The sequence below is a fragment of the Elephas maximus genome, chromosome 24 (genome assembly GCF_024166365.1).
Source record: "Elephas maximus indicus isolate mEleMax1 chromosome 24, mEleMax1 primary haplotype, whole genome shotgun sequence".
NCBI lineage: Eukaryota > Metazoa > Chordata > Mammalia > Proboscidea > Elephantidae > Elephas > Elephas maximus.
Genome location: NC_064842.1, coordinates 45,953,570 through 45,968,955, shown reverse-complemented (window position 1 = coordinate 45,968,955; position 15,386 = coordinate 45,953,570). Strand labels below are relative to the sequence as shown.

The 15,386-nt window shown below is 42.7% G+C and overlaps 1 pseudogene; it reads right to left on the bottom strand.

The window, feature by feature from the left end:
- Positions 1–3,241: 3,241 nt before the first annotated feature.
- LOC126066967 (2-iminobutanoate/2-iminopropanoate deaminase-like) lies at positions 3,242–3,722 on the bottom strand (annotated as a pseudogene).
- Between the last annotated feature and the right edge of the window lie 11,664 nt (positions 3,723–15,386).

Sequence of the window (15,386 nt, the reverse complement as noted above, 5' to 3'; positions counted from 1 at the left end):
TTCCGTGTGTGTGTGTGTGTGTGTGTGAATTTGAATTTTGTTCTACATTTTTCCATTTCCCACTCTCTTCAGAACACACTATTGTGATCCCTGTTAGAGTGGTTGGTAGTGGTATCTGGGTACCATCTAGTTCTTCTGGGCTCAGGCTGGTGGAGGCTGTGGTTCATCAGTCTTTTGGGCTAATATTTTCCTTGGGCCTTTGGTTTTCTTCATTCTCCTTTGCTCTGAACGTGATGGGACCAGTAGATGTATTTTAGATGACCACTCACAAGCTCTTCAGACCTCAGACGCTACTCACCAAAGCAGGATGTAGAACATTTTTTTTATGAACTATGTTCTGCCAGTTGACCTTGATGTGCCCCGAGACCATGGTCCCAAACCCTCAGCCTCAGTAAATTGGTCCCTCAAGGTGTTTGGATGTTTCTAGGAGGCTTCTATGACTTTGCCTTGGTCATGTTGTACTGACTTCCCCTATATTGTGCGTTGTCTTTCCCTTCATCAAAGTTAACACTTGTCTGTTATCGACTTGGTGATTTCCCCTCCTTACCTCTTCCCTCCCTTGTAACCATCAAAGATTCTTTTTTTCTATGTGTAAACCTTTTCTTGGGTTTTTATAATAGTGGTCTCCTGCAGTATTTGTCCTTTTGGGATTGACTTATTTCACTCAGTATAATGCCTTCCTGGAGATCCATCCACGTTGTGGGATATTTTGTGGATTTGTCATTGTTCTTTATCATTGCATAGTATTCTGTTGTGTGTATATACCCTAATTTGTTTATCCATTGGTCTGTTGATGGGCACTTAGGTTATTTCCATCCTTTTGCTATTGTGAATAATACTGTAATGAACATGGGTGTGCATATGTCTTTCATGTCATGGCTCTTATTTCTCTGAGCGGTATTGCTAAGAGTGGGACTACTGGACCATATGGTATTTCTAGTTCTAGCTTTATCTTTTTCCATAGTGGTTGTACTATTTTACATTCCCACTAGCAGTGCATAAGATTCCAATCTCCACAACCTCTCCAACAGTTATTATTATTATTTTTTTTTTGATTAGTGCCTGTAATGCTGAGGTGAGATGGTATCTTATTGTAGCTTTGATTAACATTTTCTGATGGTGAATGATTGTGAGCATTTTCTCATGTGTCTTTTAGCTCCCTGAATGTCTTCTTTGGTGAAGTGTCTGTTCATATCATTTGCACATTTTTTAATTGGATTATTTACCTTTTTGCTATTGAAGTGTTACAGTATCTTATAGATTTTAGAGATCAGACTCTTGTCAGATATGTCATAGCCAAAATTTTTTCCCAGTCTGTAGGTTCTCTTTTTAGTCTTTTGGTGAAATCTTTTGAGGAGCATATATATGTAATTTTTAGGAGCTCTCAGTTATCTAGTTTATCTTCTGGTGTTTGTGCATTGTGTATTGTATTTACACCAAGTGTTGGGGCCATTATAGGGTCACTATGAACTGGAATTGGCTCAGTGGCACTGGGTATGGTACGGCATAGTGTTGTCCCTATTTTTTCTTCCATGATCTCTAGAGTTTTAGGTTTTATATTTAGGTCTTTGATCCACTTTGAGTTAGTTTTTGTGTATGATCTGAGGTATGGGACCTGATTCATTTTTTTACAGATGGACATCCAGTGTTCTAGCACCATTTGTTAAAAAGACTATCCTTTCCTCATTTAATGGACTTTCATCCTTTGTCAAAGATCAGCTGACCATAGGTGAATGGATTTACATCTGGGTTCTCAATTCTGTCCCATTGGTCTATATGTCTTTTGTTGTACCAGTACCAGGTTGTTTTGACTACCATGGCTATATAGTAGTTTCTGAGACCAGGTAGTGTGAGCCCTCCTACTTTGTTCCTTTTCTTCAATAATGCTCTGCTTATCTGGGGCCTCTTTCCATATAAGTTGATGATTAATTTTTCTGTCTCTGTAAAGAATACTGTTGGTATTTGGACCAGAATTGCATTTTATATGTATATTCCTTTGGGTAGAATTGACATTTTCACAATGTTGAGTCTTCCTATCCATGAACATGTTATGTATTTCTGTTTTTTTTAGGACTGTTTTGGTTTTTTGCAATAGTGTTTTGTAGTTTTCTTTGTACAGGTCTTTAAGTCCCTGGTTAGATTTATTCTCAAATATTTTTTCTTTTTGAGGGCTATTATATGATGTGGTGGCCCAGTGGTTAAGAGCTGGGCCGCTAACCAAGAGGTCGGTAGTTAGAATCCACCAGCTGCTCCTTGAAAGCCCTATGGGGCAGTCGTACTCTGTCCTACAGAGTCACTATGAGTTGGAATTGATTTGATGGCAGCGAGTTTTTTTTTTTTTAATAATTTTTTTTTTTTTTCCTGATTTCCTTTTCGAAATCCTCTCTGTTGGTGTATGGGAATCTAACTGATTTTGGTGTGTTTATCTTGTATCCTGTCACTCTGCTGAATCTTTCTATTAGTTCCAGTAGTTTTCTTGTGGAATCTTTGGAGTTCTGTATGTATAGTATGATGTCATCTGCAAATAAGGATGATTTTACTTCTTCCTTTCCAATTTGGATGCCTTTTATTTCTTTTTCATGCCTCATTGCTGTAGCTAGGACTTCCAACACAAAGATGAATAGGAGCGGTGATAAAGGACTTGTCTTGTGCCTGTTCCGAGGGGAAATGCTTTCAGCCTTTTTCCACTGAGAGTGATGTTGGCTGTTGGTTTTGTATAGATGCATTAATTATGTTGAGGAATTTCCTTCCTATTCCTTTTTTTTTTTAATTTGCACATCTATTTTATTTCCATTAGAAAAATATTACCTATTTTGTAAAATTTTGGTCCACTTTCTTCTTCTTTGCCTCTGGATTCAACCTGAATACTTAAATTTTACTCAAGTAGAAGCAGAAGCACCTATCTGACAGGAGAACTAAAAATATTTCACATCATTAAATTAGTGGGATTTAATCAGATTGGGTGAGCTCTATTATTTCTCTGGAAGAGTAGCTTATCTTTTCTACATATTGTTTCCCTTCACTTTTATTTATTTGAGTAACTACGTAATGAGTGAACCTTCTTCCACATTCAGTGATGTGAGTGTGCATAAATGTAACCTACAATATCAGCAACTGGATTCATCATCTAATCTTCAATTCATGTTCAGGTTCCCCATTATAGGGAATTTCCTTAATAATCTTCAGATATTGAGGTCAAAATTACACTTTGAACATCAATTGTAAAAATTAAGATGTTAATTTAAAAATGTTATGAAAATTCCAGATTAAGCAACATTGGACCCATTTATAGTAATGCTGGTGAGAGTGGTCCTTGGACAGCTATTGCCTCAATCTCAATACAGCTTCCTTTGGGCAAAGCAGCAACTTGGTAAGCAGCTCTAGCAGGAAAATTACTCTTGAAAAACTGTTGGTAGATTTCACTGACAGCAGCGAAGTCAATTTATGTCAGCCAGCAGCACAGTTGTTTTCACCACATTAGTGTAGTCACAGCCTGAGGCTTTCAGAACTTCACCAGTATTTGTAAGAGCTTGTTTAGTTTCTCCTACCACCCCTCCTGGCACAAGCTGTCCACTTGAAGGGTCCATACCTATCTGTTCCGAAATGTAAACTCTCCTGTCGATTAACACAGCTTGACTGTAGGGACCAATGGCCGCTGGGGCTTTCGCGGTACTGATCACCTTTCGAATCAAGGACGACATGGCTAACCCTTTTGTCCAGCAGTCCCTGGAAAGAGGAAACTCCACGCACTTCTCACCAAACTATCTATTCCTATTTTATTGAGAATTTTTATCAGGAATGACTATTAGACTCTATCAAATGTCTTTTCTGTGTCAATTGAGATGATCATGCAATTCTTTTGTTTTATTTATGCGGTGAATTATGTTTATTGATTTTCTAATGTTGAACCATCCTTGCATACCTGGTATGAATCCCAATTGGTTGTGGTGTATTGTTTTTTGATATGATGCTGAATTTGATTGGCTAGAATTTTGTTGAGAATTTTTGCATCTATATTCATGAGAGAGATTGGTCTGTAATTTTTTTTTTTTTTTTTGTGGTGTGTTTGCCTGGCTTTGGTATCAGGGTTATGCTGGCTTCATAGAATGAATTCTGCAACATTCCTTCCTTTTCTATGCTCTGAAATGTTTGAGTAGTACTGGTTTGAACTCTTCTCTGACTGTATAGTAGAATTCTTCAGTGGAGCTGTCCAGGCCAGGACTTTTTTTTGTTGTTGTTGGGAGGTTTTTTTTTTTTGTTTGTTTGTTTTTTAAATTATTATTACTTCTTTAATCTCTTCTCTTGTTATGGGGCTGTTCAGATTTTCTATCCCAGCTTGTGTTAGTTTAAGTAGGTATTGTGTTTCTAGAAATTTATCCATTTCCTCTAGGTTCTCAAATTTGCTGGAGTACAGTTTTTCATAGTATTCTGTTATGATCCTTTTTATTTCAGTTAGGTCTATTGTAATGCCCGCATCTCATTTCTTATTTGCTTCCTCTCATGTTTTTTTTTTTTTTTTTTTGTCAGTTTAGCCAGTGGTTTGTCAATTTTGTTGATCTTTTCAAAGAACCAACTTTTGGTTTTGTTGATTCTTTCTGTTGTTTTTCTGTTCTCTATTTCATTTATATCTGCTCTGATCTTTATTATTTGCATTTCTTCTGGTGCCTGTGGGCTTCTTTTGCTCTTTTCTTTCTATTTGTCAAGTTATTGGGCTAATGTTTTGATTTTCACCCATTCTTTTTTGATGGTTGCATTTATTGCTATAAATTGACCTCTGAGCACTGCTTTTGCTGTGTCAAAAAGTTTGGTGTGAAGTGTTTTCATGCTCATTTGATTCTAGGAATTTATAAATTCCCTCTTTTATTTCCTTTCTTACTCAGTTGCTTTTAAGCAAGGTGTTATTCAGTTTCCATGAATTTAATTTTTTTTCCTTGCTCTTCTGTTACTGATTTCTGCTTTTATCACATTGTGACCAGACTGAATTCTTTGTGTTATTTTGATGTTTTGGACTTTATTGAGGGTCTCATTGTGGCCTAAAATGTGGTCTATTCTGGAAAATGTTCCATGTGCATTGGAAAAGAATATATACTTTGCCACCATTGGGTGAAGTGTTCTATATATATCTATGAAATTCAGTTTGGTGATTTTGGCCTGTAGATCTTCTGTATTTTTGTCAAGTTTCTTTCTAGATGTTCTGTCCTTTACCAAAAGTAGTGTGTTGAAATCTTCTACTATTATTGTGGAGCTGTCTCTTTCTATTTTCAGTGCTGTTAGAATTTGTTTTTTATATTTTGGAGCCCTGTCATTGGGTGCATAGATATTTATTAAGGTTATGTCTTCTTGTCCCTCTAATCATTTTGTAATTTCCTTCTTCGTCTTTTATAGTTGATTGTGTCTTAAAGTCTATTTTATCTGAGGTTAGTACTGCCACGCCTATCCTTTTGGTTTCTGATATATTTTTTTCCACTCTTTGATTTTTAATATATCTTTGTGTATAAGTTGTGTCTCTTGTAGACAGCATATTCATAGGTCTTTTTTTTTTAATCCATTCTGCCACTTTCTGTTTCTTTACAGGTGCATTTAAGCTATTTATGTTTAGAGTGATTATAGATAGGCATGAGTTTATTGGTGTCACATTTGTGTGTGTGTGTGTGTGTGTGTGTGTGTTTTTCTTTTGTAGTGCTGACGTTTTCTTTGTTCCCCTTAGTTTCCTGTGCTGAGTTCCTTTTGTTTGTGGATTTTCTTTCATTATTATAGATTTTGCATTTACCGAGTCTTCATGTTTTTCTTCTTTTTCATTCTGATGAGTAGGTTTGTTAACTTTCTTTGTGGTTATGTTGAAATTTACCCTTATACTCCTTTGTTTGAACCAATCTTTTATTACTTGATGTTACCTTGATTTCCTCTCCATTTAAAAGTTCTATACCTACACCATTTTTTCCCCTTTTATTGTTTTGACATTGTCATCATTTACAGATTGATGTCTCTGTTTCCCTTTTAAGTCCTTTAGCTTTGCTTTTTTATTAAGAGTTCTTTATGTAGGTTGGTATCTGGATGATGCTGTCCTATGTCCTAGTCTCCAGTTGCTGTCTGATGTTGTTGATTCTCTTACCGAAGAACTCCCGTTATTATTTCCTGTAAGCTTGGTTTGGTTTTTATGGATTCCCTTAATTTCTGTTTATCTGGAAATGTCCTAATTTCACCATCATATTTGAGAGTGTTTTGCAGGTTATAGTATTCTTGGTTATCCGTTTTTTTTTTTTTCTTTCAGGGTTTTATGCCTGTCATCCCATTGACTTCTGGCCTGTATAGTTTCTGCCAATTAATCAGAGCTTAGTCTTATTGTTTCCCCTTTGTAAGTGACTTTTCATTTTTGTCCAACTGCTGTCACATTCTTTCCTTGTCTTCATTTTTGGCAAGTGTCATTATATGTCTTGGTGACTTTCTTTTGGGGTCTATCCTATATGGTGTTCATTGAGCTTCTTGGATGGTCAGCTTTTCCTCTTTCATCATATTTGGGAAGATTTCTTCCAGCAAATCTTCAACAATCTTTTCTGTGTTTTCATTTTCTCCTCCTATTCTGGAACTTTGGTCGCACACAAATTTTTGCCCTTGATTGAGTCCCACATATTTTTTAGATGTTCTCCATTTTTCTTCATTCTTTCCTCTGATTTTTCCAGAAACAAAGTGTCATCCATCGATTTGTCTTCAGTCTCGCTGATTCTGTCTTGCATTGTTTCTAATTTCCTCCTAAAACCTTCTATTGAGCTGTCCATTTCTGAAATTTTGTTGTTTATTTTTTGGATTTCTGGTTTCTGTTTTTGTGTGATTTCTAATTGTTTATTTATTCTGATGTTTTTTTTTTGTATTATTTTCCTGAATTCTTCTATTGCTATGTCTGTTTTCTTTGATTTTGGCTATGTTTTCGTTGGTGTTGTCTGTGTTTTCCATGATTTTGTCTCTTTCTTCCTTGGTTTTGTCTGTGTTTTCCTTGGTCTTTTCCTAATCTTTTGGAGAGTCTGAAATATTAGTCTTCTGAATTCCATATCAGGTAGTTCCACTGCCTTGTTTTCTACCAGAAGGTCATCTGATTATTTTGGTCACTTAGTGGAACCATCTTGTCCTGCTTTTTTTTATGTTTTGATATTGCCTGCTGTCTTTCAGACATTAAGGCATTCTCTTTATTTATTGATTGTATATTTGTTTGTTTTGCCCTGCTTGTTTGTTTTGTTTTGATATGTCAGGGTGGGTGGGGCAGGTATGGTTTGCTGCTTGCTTGTCTGTGGGCATGATAGCTCTCACCACCCTGTCTGAGTGGGCAGGGCAGCAGCAGGCAGGGCGAACCCACTTTGCTGTACACTGATTTGGCAAGGTGGCAGAGGGCTGGGTGGGTACTGTTTCCCTCCTGATGTTGGTCCAGCACTGTGGGAGCATTCACAGCCCCTCACCAGATAAGTTCAGGTGTTGGATGGGGAATGGTATAGGCTCACTTCCCACCATTCAGTGACTGGTCGAGTGGAGGGAGGGGCAATAAAGTGTGGGCCCAGTGCAGCAGTGGCCCTGAGTGCTGGGAATTCTCTAGACGTGGTGGCATGGTGAGGGCTGGCAAAAAGCGGGTGGTGGCCTAGAAGGCTAGATGTGGGGGGAGAAAGAAAAGAAAAAAAAGGTAGCTGACTGGTGGGTGTGGGGTGGACCTGGGAGCCAGCAGGAAGGGGGGAGGGAAGGAGAATGGCATACTAGGCTTGGTGGAAGATAGAAAGAAAAATAAAAAATAATAAAATAAATTGTGGTGTAGTGGGGGCTGGTGGGTGTACAAGGGACAGAAGTGGGCTGGTGCACAAGTGGCACTGTATTCATGATGGCACAGCACGGGCCAGTAAGAAGGGGGGGAGGTGGCCTGTGGAGCTAGGTTGAAGGAAGAAAGAAAAGGAAAAAAATGACAGCACAGTTGGGTCTGGAGAGTGGAGGGAGGGGGACCTTGGGTCCAGTGGGAAGACAGGAGAGGTGGCTCTGGGGCTAGATGGGAGGGGAAAAGAAACGTAAGAAAATAAAGAGAAAAACCAAAATGGCAGTGTGGTAGAAGCTGGTGGGTTGTGGCAGTCTGGACCCTTCATGGCGGCGGGCCTCTGGCTCTCTAGCTGCAGCAGAATGGCAGGGTCCTGCAGCAGGGGAGGGGGTGATGTATGGGGCTAGGTGGGAGTGAGAAAGAAAAGGAAAAATAAATAAATAAATAAATAAACCGGTGGTGCATTGAAGGCTGGCGAGTGGGGACAGGGCAGAACCGAAGGCTGGTTGAAAAGGAGGGGAGGTGATGTATGGAGCTAGGTGGGAGGGAGAAAGAAGAGAAAAGAAGAAAAGTAAAAAAATGGTGATGTGGCAGAAGCTGGCATGTTAGGGTAGAGTGGACCTAGGGCAGTGGTGGGCCAGTGGCAGTGGTCCAATGGCTCTCTAGCCAAATGGCATGGTGTGGCCCATTTGGGAAGGAATGAAGGTGGTGTATGGGGCAGAAGGATGAGGGGTGGGGAAGCATGTTTCTCTGGTTACCGGGTGCTCTGTCTCCTGTTGGGAGCCTTGTGAACTTGCCTTCCCATACTCCCTGCCCTGGGGTCCTTGCTAACTATGTTCTAAGACAGCAAAGCTGTACTGTTAGTTGGGAGGGGACCTCCACTCTGTATCTCTCCTCATTCTCTGTTTTCTGTCAGTTTTTCTTCCTTTTGGTATTTGATCTACTCCTTTATCTCTTCATTTGATGCTTAGGGTTCCAGGATTGACGTTTGTGTCTGTTTTACTTAGGTTTTCAGGTCTTTGCTGTGGAGGGACAACATGGTGAGTCTGTCTATGGTGTCATATTGGCTCTGTCTCTGAACCCTAGGAATTTCATCCTCTCATATGGCCTCCTGTTGTACTCTAGTTTTCACTCCAATCTCCCTAGAAGGAACGCTCTCTGTTTCCAATGTACAAAGTACCTCTAGACTCTAGACCTTTGCCCAGGCTGTTTCTCTGCCTTCAATTCTTCTCTTCCCCAAACTCTGCTTGTCAAAATCCACACTGAGCCTTCAGAGTTCAGATCAGAGGATGCCTCCTCTGGGGGGACTTTGCTGATAATATAAGTTGAGCTTAGTCACCACTCTGGACTGGCCCACAGTTTCATTGGTACTCTGAGTACTCAGATCATTTAGTTTCATGCATTACAGTCAGTTATTTAAATATCTACATTCTCTTCTGGATGTCCCAAGACATGACAAAGATGTCTTCGTCATCTTTGCATCCCCTACAGCGCATAGTAGGCTCCCAAGAGTTGTTTACTGAATTGAACTGATTTTATTGAATTGGTGTTAACATTTTATGCAGCAGCAAAATGATGATTATGACTGTATACAGAGGCAGAGTCTCAACAGTAGTAGCTATCTCCCAAGGGATCCTGTGTCCTTTCTCCCGGTCAGTGCTTGTCAGGATCTCTTGAGACAGGTGTAAAGGAAAAGAACTCGCTTGCAGTGGGGAAGGCAGTTTCTAGAAATTTGTTGGAATCTAGTTATTTGCCCTCTCTGCATCCTGCTCCAGAGAAGGCCCTTATTTGTTGCTGTTAGCTGATGCAGAGTCAGCTCCCACTCATGGCAACCTCATGAACAATGGAAAGAAACTCTGCCCCCTACTGTACCATCTCCATGATTGGTGGCGGATCAAATGATTGTGATCCATATGGTTTTCACTGGCTGGTTTTCAAAAGTAAATCACCAAGCCTTTCTTCCTAGTCTGTCTTAGCCTGGAAGCTCTGCTAAAACCTGTTCAGCATCATAGCAGTATGCAAGCCTCCACCGATAGATAGGTGGTGGCTGCACATGAGGTGCACTGGCCAGGAATTGAACCCAGGTCTCCCACATGGAAAGGGAGAATTCTACCTCTGAACCACCAATGCCTTACTGCCCTTGTTAAGATCCCTGGGTGGCACAAATTGTTAAATGTTGAACTACTAATTGAAAGGTTGACGGTTTGAACCCATTCGGAGGCACCTCAGAAGAAAGGCCTGGTGATCTACTTTTGAAAGGCCGCAGCCTTGGAAACCCTATGGAGTGCAGTTCTAGTCTGCACACATGGGATTGCCATGAGTCAGAATTGACTCAGTGGCCACTGTTTTTCTTTTCATTAAAAAATTAGCAGTGCTTAATAACTGGTCCCCAGCTGTGGCCTCCTCTGGTCTTCTCTGGCTCACATTGTTTATTTATTTCCCTGTCAGCTTCTTTCTCTGACTGGGGTCGTGAACAAAGCTGGTCAGCTCAGGGGCCTGTGCGGTGACCCTGCTGCATTTGGGTGGCAGAAAGAGTAGACATTAGATTCAGATGCAAAGGGTTCTCTCACACTTGAAAGCTGCTCCGGGCACTGGCCCAAGCTGTCCAGACGGTTTTGCTCCTGACCATCCAAATGGAACTTTACAGACAGAAGCATCACATGATACACTCTCTCCATCCCTCCTGGTCCTCCCTCTTGCTCCATTCTTGTCCTCACAACCTCCCTGATCGTGGGGTGGGCAGATGGCAAGGGCACTTGGGCTTGCCCAGAGTACAGAGTGAGGAGTGACACTGCACATGGCATGCATCACACTCTTCCATGTCGAATTTTTTCTTCCCCTTGAGAAACTCAGAGCTGTACTTGACATAAATTGCCTAAAAAAACCATTCCAAATTCCTATGCAAAAGTGGCCTTGCTTATTGGTTACGGAGGAAGGGATAATCTTGGAGCCAGGCCAGGAACAGGGGTTTTGTCTGCTCCCCTTCACCATCTCATGAAGCATATTCGAACAAAAGCAAGCCATCCTTTCTGACCACCCTCTCTCCCTGTGCCAGTTATCCTGCTTCACCTCCTTCTCCCTCACCTCCACCCTCTGGCACCCCTTTGCACTCTGCCTCCCCTTGAGTCCCCATGGCCCCGGCAGCTGCGTGTGAGCGAGCTGTCAGCAGGAGAGCCACACAGGCAGTGCCATCCTGCTGGAGGCTGCGAGCCTCCCCCGACTCTGCGTGGCAGTGCGCATCATCTGTCAGAGTGCCCCTCTCCTCCCTCCCTCCCCACTCCTCCCTGCTGCTGCTCCCTCCCTTTCTATGAGATGCAAAGCCGGAGAGGAGCAGAGCCAGCAGCATGTTAAAGCAACTCTCCTAGGGGCACTGTGGTAAGGTGAGCCGCAACTCTGCCACCTTCTCCCATGTTCCACAAGGTGGCTGATTCTGTCGCTCAGGGCCTCAGCAAATCATGCCCCGCTGGGGCCCACGCCAGCCACACCTTCTCTGCTGCACTGCCCAGCGCCAGACAGGTAAGAGAGCAGCTCCTTCTAGCATGGCCTGAGTGGCTCCCTGAACTGGCCAGCCAGAGCCACAAGGCTAGCCGAGAGGTGCAATGCAGGACACCAAGGTAGCAGAAAAGGAGCTATCCTCTTGTCATGATTCCCCTTTATTCTCTAACAGAGCTCCTCAGAGTAAGTTAACCCTCATCACCCCTGCCAGGAACAACAGGGGCAGGAACATGCCCATTCTTCCTAATTAGTAGGTTCAAAGTTGCAAATGTCTTTTTCTGTTCTCTCTCCTCCTCAGCTCCAACTCCCCAGATGCCCTGAAACCTGCTTTCTGGTCACAAGGAGTGCTGTTTCTTCTCTCACATCCCTTCACGGGGCTCTGAAAATATTGTAGGTTGGTATCTGGACTATGACATCATCTCTTTATTTTTAGTTTCATTCATGTTTTTTTTTCCCCCCTGCTGTTGTTTTAAACGGATTGCCTGCACAGCAGTTTGGCTGCACACAGCATCTGTTTTGATTCCAGTTGGTGTGCAGGTCTCCAGTGTGGCTGGTGACTAACACTGGTGAGGCATTCCAATGCAGGAGTACTCAAAGCCACATTGAGTTGGAGTTAGATAAAAATATATTGGAGGTCACCAATTCCTAAGCGGGGAGTTGAAGGCACAGTTGCCTCCTACAAGAGGTGACAAGTCCCTGGATCGGCTAAATGGGTGCTTCTCAGGGCTGCCTAGTTAGTCACTTTTTTAGAGGGGAGGGTGGCTTTGCTCTTCTGGTGTTAGAGTCACTCAATATTCAATCTGTTGTTTGACCACATGCTTAAAACCTGGCTGTAAAGTCCTTGTAAGTCCTGGCCTCGGGGTGCTTACAGTCTAATGAAATAAGAAGGGTTACCCCATTCTGCGACTTGGGTTATTTTTGGATTATTTGTTCCTACAGACTTGGAAAACTTCAGGGTTTTCTTGGAAGATCGAGGAGGTGCTGGGAAGTGGGGGAGTGAGATAACTGTTGTCATGAGATCATATAGTGCTTGGAAACGTTAGACGCTCTAAAAATGCGGTGTGGCACTATGCTGATGATGGCTGTTGTTATTATTTTCGGAACGATAGCCCCATGGGCAGTCCGTCCATCTGGTAAACTTGTTTTTATTAACTGGTTTCTCTCTATGCTAATCTATGCTTAGATTAGACTTCCTGGAAAAGGTGTGTGGGAGCACGGGAAGGTCAGTGGGAGTGGGGTGAGTGGGGAGTGGTGTATAGTGTGTGCCTACATCCGGCCTTGGCCAGGCGAAGGCAAACCATCAGGTGTGTCATTCTGGCCTTGGGCATGGGATCCTTTCATCATTCCTTTTTGTATTATTCCACACAGCACCTAATGCACAGAGGAATTTGAAAACTTCCTTATATTCTTTGTCCAGTTAAATGAAACCTGCTAATGAGTCCAAGATCTTTCCTCTAAGAGTCAGTGAACTCCGTTCTGAAGAAAATGGTTTCTTGGTCACAATAGCCATTTCACAAAAGCCAGGTACTCCCAGCGGATTGAAGGGGAGTATGACTGGATGGCTGAGCAGAACACATCACACATTTGCATTAAAATAAACAAAAACAAAAAACCTCCAAATGAGAATCTCAGTGATGGGTCAACAGCAGCATCAACTGAACACAGAGATGCTGCAATACAGCATAAAGAGCACTAGAGGCCTGGGCCATTCATTGAATTACCCTGGGTGGACCATTCATTGAATTACCCTGGGTGTACCAGTCAGGGCCACTGAGCAGCTTCGGTTCTGTAATCTGTAAAATGGGAACAATAACACGTGCCCTCCAACTTCCAAAGATTTTTATAAGGATCAAATAAATCATGATAGTTCCAAATTATTAAGCTCCTGCTGGCCTCCTACCAGGCCAGGAGCCCTGGTGGAGTAGAGGTTAAGAGCTCAGCTGCTAACCAAAAGGTCGGCAGTTCAAATCCACCAGCCTCTCCTTGGAAACCCTGTGGGGCAGTTCTACTCTGTCCTCTAGGGTTGTTACGAGTTGGAATTGACTTGACAGCAACAGGTTTGAATTTTTTGGTACTATTATGTGCCAAGGAACTTTGCTAGGGAGTAGTTTCCAGGCATTATGTGTTTTAATTCTCTCAACTTCCCAGATGAAACTGAGGGTGAGGGAGGTTAAGAAATTTGACCCAGGTCAGCTAGAGAAATGAAAGCATTCTAAGTTGTCACCGTGCTATACTAATGTAAGTTTTATTATGTATAATGACTTAGAATATTTTCCCAGTCAATCCTATCTCAGGTTCTGTGTTTTGTACTTCCTCATTTCCTCTTTGTCCAATCTTCAGAGTTGTCAGAAATGCTCCTTTGCTTCCACTCTGTGCCTTGGGAATTGGGATATTTTTCACTGGTCCGGAAGCCTTGGCATCCTCTTCAAGGCCTTTACCAGTATTTTCTGTATGGTATTTCCAAATACCTTCTTCAAACAAAGAAAAAAGTCCTAGAAGGAAGGGGGTCTCAGAAATCTTAGTGGCTTAGGATAGATTCCTACCAGGGCCTTGTCTTCAAGGAAGAGTGTCAGGGAGAATTTGTTCAGCATCTCTGCACATCAGAGTGCACCCACACAGCCCCGTCCCTCCTCCCACCCCCGGTGCAGACATTAACGTGCACAGGCACGTACCCGAGAGCTGGGCGCCTCGCTGCACACCCGCCTGGAGAGCTCTCCTCTCCCAGGGGCTCTGTGAAGGTAGCAGCAGAGCTCAGCGGGAGCGCCGTCCCTAGAGTCCCAGCTCCTCTCCACTGTTTCCTGCTGCTGTTGCTGCCTGGGTCAGATCTCTTTTTGCATCCTTCTAGGTGGCTGGTAGAATGAAGCTGGGGGGGGGGGGTATGAAAGTCATTGCCTGAAGTCATTAAAAATGGAGGATTAGAAAGAGCTTATTTTATATTCAGAGGAAGGGGAGAGTGCTGAATTTGCTTTGTGCTCACAGCTGTGGACCCCAATGGCAAACGGTAAAGCTTTTGTTACTGTGTGAGAAGGGAAAGAGATTGATAACCAGTGCGGTGGCACTGAAAGGTAGGGGGTGAGAGCCACATTTTGACTATGCCAGCAATCCTGCTTACATCTCAGGCCCAAGCCTTTGGAAACCCTGCTCTTTCATCCTGGCCTTGCTGCCCCGTCTACTTCGACCTTCACTCCCACACCATTTGGTATTGAGTCTCTACCTTCTAACTCTGATGCTTTCAGTGTGACTTCATGTTTTTATAAGGCTGAATAACTTACAAAGCGTGTTTAGGTATCTCATTTAATTCTCACGGTAACTCAGGAAGTTGGCATTGTTTTCGTAATCCTGATTTAAGAGGTGAGAAAGCAGGGTTCTAAGCCAAGATGACCCAGCCATGAAGGGGTAGAGTTGGAGCTTGAACCTTGTCAACTGACTCTGCAGCTGTGCCATTTCTATTATTCCATGCTGCCTCTCCCAGCCAGCACCTTGCTCCAAATGTGCTCTCACCTACCTGCTGGCTGGGTCAATTAAGTTCAACCAACATGTATTGAGCATCTATTTGGTACCAGATACCATGCTAGGTGTTAGAGATGTAGAGATGAGAAATATACCTTTTACCTTGTGTCCCTATGCTTGGCACATTGCTGGGGCACATAGGAGATGCTTAAATGTTAGTTGAGTAAATGAATGAACAAGTAGGTATGCTTTCTCTGCCTTTGATGAACTTAGGGTCTGTTCAGGAGAAGAGAGTTCCAGCCACCTAACTGTGCCCGGGGCTGAGGTTCAGAGGTATGCACAGGGACCACAGGAGCACAAAGGAGGTCTCTTGCCCAGCTGGAGTGTTCAGGGGAGGCTTCTTGGAGGAGGTGGTTCTGAAGTGCACCTTGAAGAATGATCAAGATTTAGCCAGGCTGACGGCATTCCAGGCAGAGGGACAGGCAGAGGCCCCGAGATGTGCAGCCCCATGATATGTGCTAAAGATTGAGAGCAATATGGAATTATTGCAGCGTGAAGTACAGCCAAGGGAGTGAGTGCTGGGTGACTCTTGAGGTTAGGCAGGACCCAGATCTTGGATAGTTTAGGTGTTAGGACCTTTACTGAAGCTTGAAGT